Raw genomic sequence first — 12,259 nt, forward strand, 5'->3', positions numbered from 1 at the left:
ATTCTTTTTATGAGTGGATGTTCATAGCGTCCCACAGGAGAAAAGTTGATTAGATTAAGATTCGTTACATCCTCTTCTTCACCTGCCCATTTGGCGTCTTGGTTTGGTTTGTTAACACCACCTTGCATGATTTCTTTGTGTTGAAAGTCTCTCTGTGTGATTCTACGACAAGACAGAGTCTCAGACAGAAGGATCAATCCCAGAAGTCTTTCTCCTGCCGTTCTGCCCCAGAGCCAGCTTTCCTGGGATTACCGAGTGCAGGATCCTTTGGGGGACATACTGTATATGGGGAAGACTGCAGCCATGTACAGTGTTCAGTATGTGGTGGGGGGCTGGGGGAGCAAATATGGATGCCAGAGTGGAGGATCTTTTGTTTGGTTGGGGATTTGCTTTGGTTTTCACGTTAGTGCAGAAAGGGATTGGAGCTGGATCAAGCCCCCTCTCACCTTATCCGCCCCCTACATCCCTTTTCCTTCCATCCGTTGTTCCAGTGGTGGCAGGATATAGAGCAATGACAGCTTAACCCCCAACCCCCCCCCACTCCCAGCACCACTCACAGATGCCGCACGTCTGCAGCAGCTCCAAAACCCCCTAAACCCCCATTCTCATAAACCCCCTCATCACTCCGTGGATGAACTCGTGCTCCACTTTTCCATCAACTCGCGCACAGACTGTTGGGAATTCCTTTGTCTCCTGTGAAAGAGTGGAAAAGATGGAGAGAGAAGAGGAGAGATTTATCTTCTGCAACATGACAAATTTGATGAAGACACGAAAATAAAAGTGTCATGTATTTCGGAGGCTCACGGGTAATTTCACTCCCCAAAGACAAAGGAAAAGACTCTGGCTTTGGGCTGTTTTATAAACCATGTTGATGATAATGAAAGGCACCACTTTTAGCATGGAAACATAATGGGGATTAGCGGTGGAGGGGGCTGTGTCCCAGTTTAGTTTGATGTCATATTTGTCAGAAGAAACCTAGTTGTGTCAGTGGAAGGACTGATGATCGGTGCTGTTGACTGGTGAAATACCTGAAGGGGTGATCCTCCGCGGTGTTGGCTTTGTGGTGTGTGTTGTTGTGCAGTCAGACCGGATGGCAGCGATCTGTCTGGCAGAGAGCTGCGGTGGTGGCGGTGGCGGCGGCGTGCGGAGTCCTTTGATTGCAGCTTGGAGCCCGTGTGGAGGTCTGGCCTCTGCCCACAGAGACTCACAGCTCAGCTCTTCAGCTCACTCAGCAGCATCACATATTACACACAGACACACCGAGGTGGCTGAGCTGGATAAACCTCACTGTATGTAACATTTAGGCAGATAAGACAGGACACAGTGAGAGCTGACGTTCTCTATGATTTATTTATTTCCTCTTTTTTTTTCCTGTTTCCTGCTGTGAGACCTGGTGGTTTCATCCTCTGTCACTAGTGGGTCAGTCTGTTCCATTGGCTCACCAAACAGGATGTTTACAGGCTGATTTTCTACTAATATCATTTCTTCTCAAAAAAAGACATTTTGTCCAAGAATTTAAATTTGTTGTCAAACTGGAAATGTTTCTAAAAATCTCAGCATCTGGGCTTCCTGTAGTACCACTGACAGTATGATGAGTCACAGCAGTATAGTAGTAGTACTAGTAGTAGCAGTAGTAGTAGCAGTACCGCTAGTAGTAGTATCATTAGTACACTACCAGTATGATACATACAGTATGATGAGTAGCAGCAGTATTGTAGCAGTAGTAGTAGCAGTAGTACTAGTAGCAGTATGACACAGTATGAAGAGTAACAGCAGTATATTGTAGTAGAAGTACTAGTAGTAGTAGTACACAGTATGAAGAATAACAGCAGTATTGTAGTAGTACTAGTAGCAGTAGCACTGGTAGCAGTAGTACTAGTAGTAGCAGTAGTACTGGTAGCAGTAGTACACAGTATGAGGAGTAACAGCAGTATATTGTAGTAGTAGTACTAGTAGTAGCAGTAGTACTGGTAGCAGTTGTACACAGTATGAGGAGTAACAGCAGTATATTGTCGTAGTAGTAGTACTAGTAGTAGCAGTAGTACTGGTAGCAGTAGTACACAGTATGAGGAGTAACAGCAGTATATTGTAGTAGTAGTACTAGTAGTAGCAGTAGTACTGGTAGCAGTAGTACGCAGTATGAGGAGTAACAGCAGTATATTGTAGTAGTAGCAGTAGTACTGGTAGCAGTAGTACGCAGTACGAGGAGTAACAGCAGTATATTGTAGTAGTAGCAGTAGTACTGGTAGCAGTAGTACGCAGTACGAGGAGTAACAGCAGTATATTGTAGTAGTAGCAGTAGTACTGGTAGCAGTAGTACGCAGTATGAGGAGTAACAGCAGTATATTGTAGTAGTAGCAGTAGTACTGGTAGCAGTAGTACGCAGTACGAGGAGTAACAGCAGTATATTGTAGTAGTAGCAGTAGTACTGGTAGCAGTAGTACGCAGTATGAGGAGTAACAGCAGTATATTGTAGTAGTAGTACTAGTAGTAGCAGTAGTACTGGTAGCAGTAGTACGCAGTACGAGGAGTAACAGCAGTATATTGTAGTAGTAGCAGTAGTACTGGTAGCAGTAGTACGCAGTATGAGGAGTAACAGCAGTATATTGTAGTAGTAGCAGTAGTACTGGTAGCAGTAGTACGCAGTATGAGGAGTACAGGTCGTCCTGCAGGTCGGCTGCAGTGCAGGAGGAGCTGTCCATGGTGCTGAAGCAGCACAGACTGCAGAGTCTCTGCTGCATTGGGAGCACATTCACTCCTTATCTAACCTTCAGCTTCTGGAAGACAAAGGAGCCTCGGGGAGCTGCTGCTAATTTGAAATGGCCGAAGTGATTTGTGTCAGCGCGCTGCGAGTCTAAATGATGACCCGGAGAATCATCTACATTTAACAGCCCCACCAAGTAAGCCGAAGCTGCCAGGGTGTCTTTGATCTACCGCGAGCCTCAGGAGTATAGGACTCCACATCAGCCCCGTCTCGAAGCAACAGACAAACACACAGACACAAACATGCACATGCTTCACTTCAGCCTTTGGGCCTTAATTTGTCTTCTGCCGTCCCTCTCCTTGGAGATTGGGGAGTATTTATGTAGATTATTGCTGGAAAGTAGGTTAAGATGAATGTTGTGGAGCTGTACCCAATACAAGCACCATTAGCTGCCTCAGAGTTGAATGAAGACTTTTGGAAAGCCAATCAGTGCTGTGGAGCTGTGTCTCTGTGTGTGTGGTTTGACTGGTGTTTTTTGGGGGGATGGGGTGTTACATCTCCAGCAGCCCATCTGTTTGTCGTACTGTATTCTCCCAGTTTAAGCTGTAACTGGGCCAGGATTTGGACTGAGCTGCTGTTTTCTTGTGGAGAAAGAAAACAAACGTGAACTTCATCTCCCAGAAGCCCCGGTGTACATCTATCCCTCATTTTTATAGACGGGCATTCTGACTTACTTTCTGTATGTTACCTCCTAACCTCACTGTCTTTGTTTATTAGCTTTCACATTATCCAATAAAACGGCCCCTAACACCAAGAGCAGAGCCACATTATTTAGGTTGTTTCTATACGGGCTGTAAATGTCAAGTTCTCTGCACCATCCAGAGATTAAATTTGATTGAGACATTTAGCAGAAAGGAAAAATAGCTCTCTGACCTTTAGAGAGATTTTCTACCCCAAAGAATAGTGTGAATAAGAATAAGTGTTTTTACTAAGACACGCACATAATCTAATATGTAACAACGTCTGTCTCTTAATATCATTTATCTAAATGTCATTTCATTGGTGAACCTGAAGTTTGCTCGTCCATGTCTCTCGAGTCCATTCTTTGCCGTGTTTTCTGGACTCATGTGGACCAAGAACTCCAGAAAAACATAAATTAAATTTATTGAACCCTCAATTTGAATTAATAAAAATCACAAGTCTCTACAAGGATAATAAAGCAAAACTGCAGACATGTTTATTAAGCATTTACCACCCACTTTTCTACCTGCCGGATGCTAGCACAATGCAGCTACTAGTTAGAACCTATAGAATAGAAACTATATGGTGTTTCTGTACCTTCAGACCAGTATCATCACAACTGAATATCAAAAATATGTTTGTTTAAATGGACCAACCCTGATTAGGGGGAGGTGTCTAAGAGTTAAATCCTCCAGAGCCTTACCAAAAACAAACATGTCAACAGAATGTGAAATGTCCAAAAACTACATGAAAACATTATATACAGAAACTGCTTTAATGTTAATGTAACGTGAGACTCTGAAACGGTTTTCTACATTTGACAAATATGTAAAATGTGTTTCATATGTGATAAATTCACACAGGCTTTTTTTTCACTTGTTTATTTTGTTTATAATAGATTCTTTAAAGTTCATTAGTTGATGTTTTTGGCCGATCGGAGGCAGCACATGTTGTAACCTGACACCTCACAGAGCTGATAGGGTGAACAGGTTCGTAACCAGTGTCCTGTTTCCTTCATCCCACTGGAGCGAGCTTTGTGTCACCTGATGAACGTGATCACTGTTCCCACTCTTTTTAGCTCTGTGTTTGGTCTCCTCTGGCTCCTGAGGGAAATATCTGACTCTTTAGCTGCTAAATGCTCCACTATGTTAACCAGCTGCTCTTTGGCTGAGTCTGTCTGCTGTTTGCTGCTGAGCAGGTTCGAGGACAGGGGTTTATCAGAGCTTGTGTAATGAAAACAGCTGCCTGCTGCCACTGGGAACACTGGGAACACAGGAATCACTGGGACTGAACCAGACAAAACTATAAAAAAGACCAAAAAGCTCCAGTTTTTCAGCCAGTAAACGTTGATGTGGAATTTCCTTGAAACATTAGATTTCATCATCTGACTCCATCTGCTGAGACTCCTCTGAAAACAGTAATCACATTGCCCACAGCCAGATTTACTGAGGTTATTGCACGTGTGACAAAAGAAAGCATCGCCTTGATTTTATGTTGTTTTAACATGATTAATTATCTTGCTGTTGGAGCGGCTCTTCTGATTTTCTGTCACAAACAAGGTCTGACACGGCTGCAGCAGCAGACAATGAAATCCAGCAGCCAGACCAGAAAGTGATAATTTGTTCCTCTTCAAAGCGACGAGCCTCCTGTCAGGCTGAATGGCAGCGTGCATTTTCCCGAACACTGTTAATGGGCATATTTGTAGAGAGGAGGAGGAGGGGGGTGGGGGTGGGGGGTGGTCTTTTTTTAGGACTACATAATAAAGGTGGAGGGAGGAGGAGAGGGGGGATGATCTCATACCTGCTGCAGATGTCAGGCAGGATGCTTTGTTTCTCTGCTGGTGGCAGAAATATCACTTTAATGTCATTTAGAGCTGCACCCACAACACGTCGGTCTGTGGCTCGTAGTTTATATTTTTATTTCATCTTTTGTTGCGTTTTTTCAGTATTTTAACTTTAAACTATCAAAACTCATCCTGAATAAAAGAAGACTAAAGTCGTGCAAGTTTCTGCTCATAAACACGAAACAGATGGAAACTGATGCAGGGATTGTAATGTAAATACGAAAGTCCATATCTCAGTACTTTCTGACTCAGTCCCCTTAGTTCCTAAAAAAATATATAGTTCAATTTTTTTTTTTTAAAAAGCTCAGTCATTTTCTAAAACAGCTGGAAACTTTTCCACAAATACTACAAAAAAAGGAGGATTTAGTGCATTTGTTGGGGACTATTTTCAGCAGCGGATTAATCCACATTTAGTGCTCTACTGCACATTTGGGGCAGCACGACAGTGTGTGTGTGTGTGTGCGTGTGTGTGTGGGAATGAGTGTTTGGATCTGACTGAATTTGGTTGTTAGCATACATTAAGAAGTGTGTGTATAGATCATGGCATCATCAAGGTTTTCTTTTCTTGCAAAACTCTAATGCTTGAAGCTTTGCAGCCATATTGACGATATGTTGTAACATTAGTAAGTATTAAAGCGCCATATTTTCTTCTTCTTCTGTGTTTTATTTGAAGTGTTGATCCATAAGAAGATATATTTGTGGTTTTAAGAACCAAAAACCATCTCAGTGTAGTTTTACATCTCCTCTCTCAGGCTTCTCTCTGGAGCTCTAGTAACAACAGGTCGGTGAGCCAATCAGAAGAGAGGAGGCTCTGAGCCTCTCTTCTGATTGGCTGACTGTTTTCTGACTGATCCAATAAAAATATAGCAGATTTCAGGTAAAAACACTCAGAGAAACCAAATCCTGCAAGGTTTGGATGGTGGGTCCAGGTGGGCGGGGCTTGGTGACTGCTTTGTTGTGACATCACAAAGTTCCAGAAGTCCTGACGGCTGGTTTTAAGGCTCAGTTTCTGAATACAGGCTGTGTGCATTTCTCTGTGGACTGAGGCTTTGATACTTTCACAGTATTAATATAGAAGCTAGAGCTGATCTATAATCACACTACACATGGACAGAGACCTTTACACTGGAGGAGCTTTAAATACATCTGAACTGAATATTAGAAGATTTGACAGATGAACCAGATGTTCCCTGAAAACAAAGATAACAGTGAATGTCTCTGCTGGAGTGACAGGTTCAGTTCATTCTTGTTCAGTGCAATGAGTCATTGATAAAACTGATGGGTGTAAGCTGTTACTGAGAGCTGTGATTTCAGAGGTGGTAAATATAGATGCAGAGAAACAAGCTGGTGACGCTCATAATGAGGACAGGCAACAGTGTGTGTGTGTGTGTGTGTGTGTGTGTGTGTGTGTGTGTGTGTGTGTGGTAAAGTGATACAGACGTGTCTCTTCCTCAGCCCACGTCTTCATCATTCTCACTGTATTTATTGTACCTATGGAGAAGAGGAATCCCTCCTCCTCACTTCCTCTCCCCCCTTTTATCCTCGTCTTTTTGTGTCTCAGTATCAGTTCAGTTCAGACAGGATGATCCCTGTGACTCATCAGGCTTTTATGATCATCAACACTTGTATGGGATTAAATGAAAGAGGACTATCCTCCTCCTCCTCGTAGCGTCGTCAGCTCTCGTCATGTCATGCCCTCCTCTCTGCTCTCTCCGTCTCTTTCTCTCAGTCTTTATCCTTTTCTCTCTATCGCTCTCATCTTACTTTCCTCTCCTCCTTTGGGAGCAGAGAGGAAATGAGAGGGGGGGGGGTGAGGTAATTAAATTGCATTCAGTGGTGAGAGAGAAAGAGGGAGGTGTGTATTTGTATGTGTGTGTGTGTGTGGTTGATGATACCAGGGAGGCTCTTTTCCTTTCACACTTTCCTATTCTTCTTCACATGATAAACTCATGTCTGTCGTTCTGATCTTCCAGAGAAACACCGTCTCCTCTCCCTCCAGTCACTTCCTGTCAGATCACACATGTCTGAATAGATCCTGTAAACTGATCGTCTCATATTCTGCCACTCAATCATCAAACTGAATGGCCTTTTTTTTTCTTCAGTAACAACAGAATAGATTCACGTCTTCAGAAAAAAGACGCATTATTCAAAAAAACAAATAAAAAAACACCCCCCTTCCTGTCAGACTCTGTCAAACCAGATAGACATCCAGAAATCCATTTAATAACAGGCACATTATAACATCAGATCCATCAGACAGAAGTCATCCAGGTGATTGTTTCCTGCGGAGCAAACAGGAAGTGGCAGTAACCAGTGCAACATGGCCGTCTGTGGTGCAGATTCACCGACATGTAAATGAACTGAGGACATTACACTTCCTGTTGATGTTACCCAAAGAATGATGGGAAATGTAGTGCCAAAACCTAAAACATAACCATGCCAAATGAGGAGAAGAAAGATTTTAGGTTTGACAGAGGTTTGAGAGTCCTCAGGTCAGAACAGTTAATGCAGAGGTGAAACTATTAATTGATTAATCAATAAGTTGGTCGATAGAAAAATTATTGGCAACAATTTTGACAACCGGTCAATTGTCTCAGTCAATCTCTAAAACCACAGTCTTGAATTTCAGGATTTTTTTGTCATTCTAACCTGATTTTTTTACGCCTTCGACCAAATTATTTATTCATTGATCGAAAAAATAATCAGCAGATTAATCAATAATAAAAATAATCATTAGATGAAGCTCAGTTCCATTAGTGTGTTTCTTGTTCCCCTGGGGCGCTGATATAATTTCTTCTCCTCTCCTCCACTCTCATCTTTCCTCCTCGCCTCCTTTCCTTCCTTTCCTTTCCTTTCCATGTAACCCTATCTTCTACTCTCCTTTCCTTATCTTTCCTTTCTTTTTGTTATACTTTCCTTCACTCTCCTTTCCTCTTATCCTATCTCCTTTCCTTTCCTCTCTTCTTTTCTCCTTTCCTTTCTTTTCTTTTCTTTTCCTTTCCTTTCCTCTCAGACCCTTTCCTTTCCTCCTTGTGTTTTCCTCTCATCCTATCTCCTCTCCTTGTTTCCTCTCCTCTCCTCTCTTGTCTCCTCTCCTCTCTTGTTTCACCTCCTCTCCTCTCCCCTTCTCTCTGGTCTCATTCTATCAGCTCAGTGTGAGTCACAGCTCTGTGGCCCCTCCCTCTCTGTTTCCTCCTGTTTTCTCCACTTCTTCAGTCACAAATAAACTCACACACATGTTGTAGCAGCTCAGTCTCTCCTCTGGACTCAGTGATCCGTCTGAGGAATCATCACCAGCCTCCTCCCTCTCCGTGTCTCTCTGTGTGTCTATCCGTCTCTGTTATGTGGCGTTATTAATTTAAAGTGACGGTGCTTCTCTCCTCTGCTCGTCCTCCGCTGTGGGAATCGCTCCACCGATCAGATTATCATCGATCGGACAGTCCCAGAGATGAGCGAGCGAGGAGAGGTCCTCATTTCAGCTGTCCCATCCCTCTGTCCCGCACATTCATTCTCTTTAGGTTCTGATGCTCACAAAGTGGAAGTTATATCATACCAGTCATTTCCTGGCTCGTCTTCAGCCTCGCCTGCTCTTGTTACGTAAAACTCGCCAATTAAGAACGCGGCTTCCTGGCCTCTGGTCACGGAGCCGCAGAGTCATAATTAGCAGATCAGACGTCCACTCGGAACTTGAGTACGTGCATGTGATGTACGTCCAGGTCTGCGGGCGGGGGTGGATGCTGCCTTGTCACGCAGCGCAGGGATGAGTCTGGTGTTTGTAGAAGGTCTGTGCTCATGGCCGGACAAAAACACTACCCCTCTTCTCTCTCCTCACATGACCGAAAGTATTTGGACAGCTCAGCATGTGACAGTTGCACATGTGAATCCGAGTGATGTCCAACACTGACATTGGGAGTTAAGGTCTGGACTCTGTGCAGACCACAGTAAAGATGCAAAGATTATATATGGTCTGAGGAATAATCACAGTTTCTTGATTATTAACTACTACTGATGTATTAAATCACACGCACATTCTTTAGAGATTTTAATGTAATTTATTGCTGCCTCTTTGAAACAGGAATAATACAGTCCATTATCATAAGAAAAAATATATTTTTTAATTATTATTATTAATATAAGATTAACTTTATTGATCCTGCAGGGGAGAATGTTACAAATGTGTTTAATAAATTATGTTATTGTCATTAAATGTTATCCATGCCTATTTTTAATTTTTTTTTAATAATTAATCTTATTTTACACGTGGCCTGAGAAAATCCTGTCTATTATTGGGTCTTTTTTCTGTGTTTGCAGTTTTAGTAAAAAATTAACGAAAGAAATTGAGAACATAATTTATGCAGTGTTATTAATAACGGAAATGCAGCTAATTAAAACCCATGGTACAGTGTTAAGTTAGTGTTTTACACCTGACATATTTACCCACCTTACCTGGCACTGAAACATTAAAGGACATTATTGTATAAACTATCATGTAGATAACAGGGGCTTAGCCTGAAGCAGGGACCTTTAGTGTGCTGATAGTATGATGTCTGCTGTTGTAAATTTATATTTTTTAACGGTGTCGTTTGAGATCGTTCATTCCTATTTTTCTGCTGCAGGAGAAAATATCCTAATGTGCCAAATTTAAACAGAAAAAGTCAAGTTGTAGAAGGTTTAATGAGCGGGATGGTGGGATGATTGATGGAGAAGTATGTCCTGTGGTTGACATGTTGGACATGACCTCCACGTGTTTTACAGTCCGGTGTAAAACTTTTTCTTTCTCGCTTGCAGCTCCCACCATTTACTGCTCAGTGTCACCATGAGAAATGTTCATGTTTCTTCTGCGTGGTTGTTTACGTCCTGCTGACAGTGGTGTCATTGTGAGCTGCAGTGAGTCGGGCGGTGGCGGCTGTGACGCCTACGCATCGACTCAAACAGCACATTCCTCACAACACCAGACAGAAACCATGGAGACGACAGCGAGTCTCTTTCTCATCGTGTTTCTCTGTCTCACAAATTGAAGAATCTGCTGACCTTGGATCAGTGGATCTTCCATCAGGCCACTGGCTGTGGTTTCAGCTCTGCTTGTTTGTGAGAAGGAGACCAGCTGAGGTTTCCTCTGGGAAAATGTTGAATTCTTCCAGCTGTAAACTGACCTCTGATGCCAAATCTAATTATTTGGACACTTCAAACACGTTTCTTGTCCTCAGTGCAGTTTATCTACTGCATATCGTCTTGATAGCAGGTAAAACATTCAGGAAGTGTTTTGGTACAAACCATAAACTGTCACATTTCAGTTGTGGTTTTAATGTCCACTGTTGTGTTTCAGCAGAGCGTCTGTCGTCTGTTCCCCACTGTTGTTAATACTTGTATTACTGAGTTTTTTTACAAGTGTATTGACATGTTTGAAGCTCATGTATGATCAGAGTGGGAACAGATACAGTATCTCCTGAATATCAGCAGAAGGAAAATGAGAAGTGGCAACACACAGGATTCTAGCTGTTCTGTAGTTATGTACATAGAGTTGAAGCTAATAACTGAAATACATCTTTACATCATGTTGCCAGTGAATATAGGCATTTAAATACCTTCACATGTCAGTTTTATATCTCAGAAGCTGCAACAGAAACACGATGCAGCAGGATCTGATGGACGTCTTGGGGTGAGAGCCTTGAATATTTTCACAGTTGATATTTTAACATTAGCAGCTGCATCATAAATCAGGAGCTCTGAAATCAAAATTCTGTTGAACGACATTCGTGTAGGATGTTGGTCGCTTTCTGATTTGTCTTGACAGTCAGGCCCGGTTCAGACCTGACATTTACATCTGTCTCAGGTGATCGGATCACCAGTGAACAGCTCTGAGTTCAGGTGTGAACGCACCCAAGACGCATTGAGATCTGATCACTCAGACCACATGTGGCCACTTTGTTTTAGCAGTGTGAACATTAATGACGAGATGCATTTAATGTCAGGTGTGAACTGATGAACTTAGAGCTGGCAGGTAGAACCAGGTAACGCCAGGTCGTCAGGGGCCTCAGCTAAAAGACTAATGACCCTAAAACCACTGGAGAGCACAGATTGTTCCCAATCCACCCAAACTGTCTAATTAACTAAATGTGGTGTGTTTTTTTTCCTGCTTTAAAATGTGGAAACATTGAGCTTCACTTCTTTGTTTTTTGGTTGAAGGATTTTTTTCTTATTTTTATTTTATTTGACGTTAAAATCAACATTTAGAGCCTCTGTTTCATCGGAGTGGCTCACCTTCTATTACAGTATAAACTCTGCCAGACGAGTGTGTTCTTGTTGACCTTGACGAATTTGCTCCGTTAAGTCGTCAACAAAATGTCACTGTCATGCTGAGCTAAAGAAACCATGGGGGGGGAGACGGAGGCTTTGTCTCACAAAAGGAGGGAAAACAAAGGAGGTGGAGAGGAAAACGTGGTGATGGACAGGATATGCATAAAACACGTTGGCTGGGCGTTTGAAAGGGTGATCTGTCAAGAGGAGAGGGAGCGTGTATGAAAGAGGGAGCTAAAAATAGTTGAGTGTCTCCAAAGACATCATGGAGGGAGCAGAGGAATCACCTCTGCAGCCTCGGGGCAGAACGACTGACAGAGGAGCAGGAAGGCATTGAGCATGTGTGAGTGTGTGCACTGCTGAATGAGAAGTGCTCTGCCTCCAAAGCATGCGTGCATTTACAGCTTCATGTGTGTGTGAATGTGTGCATGCTGCTTTTTTATTTCCTTTGTGAATCCCTTAATGCTCTTAGAAATCTGAAATACATTAAAAAGGAAAAGCGAGCTGAGTGGTGGAGAGGCTGCGAGGTAGAAACAGTCTGGTATAAAAAGCCAGTTCTGGTTCTTTACAGGATTTTCTTTCTTTTCTTTATTGACTTTAAAAATCTCCCGTCTTGGTTTTGAGCTGCTGGTTTCAGGGGGAGAAACGTCAGTGATGAAACAAAGAAACCAGAA

The 12,259-nt window shown here is 42.7% G+C and overlaps 1 protein-coding gene across 1 annotated transcript in view; it reads left to right on the forward strand.

The window, feature by feature from the left end:
• Positions 1–12,259, forward strand: part of LOC111225357 (serine/threonine-protein kinase BRSK2) — a 132,108-nt gene that overhangs the window by 30,485 nt on the left and 89,364 nt on the right. The window lies entirely within an intron of this gene.

This window comes from Seriola dumerili, unplaced genomic scaffold (genome assembly GCF_002260705.1).
Source record: "Seriola dumerili isolate Sdu_G_001 unplaced genomic scaffold, Sdu_1.0 BDQW01000012.1, whole genome shotgun sequence".
Taxonomy (NCBI): Eukaryota; Metazoa; Chordata; class Actinopteri; order Carangiformes; family Carangidae; genus Seriola; species Seriola dumerili.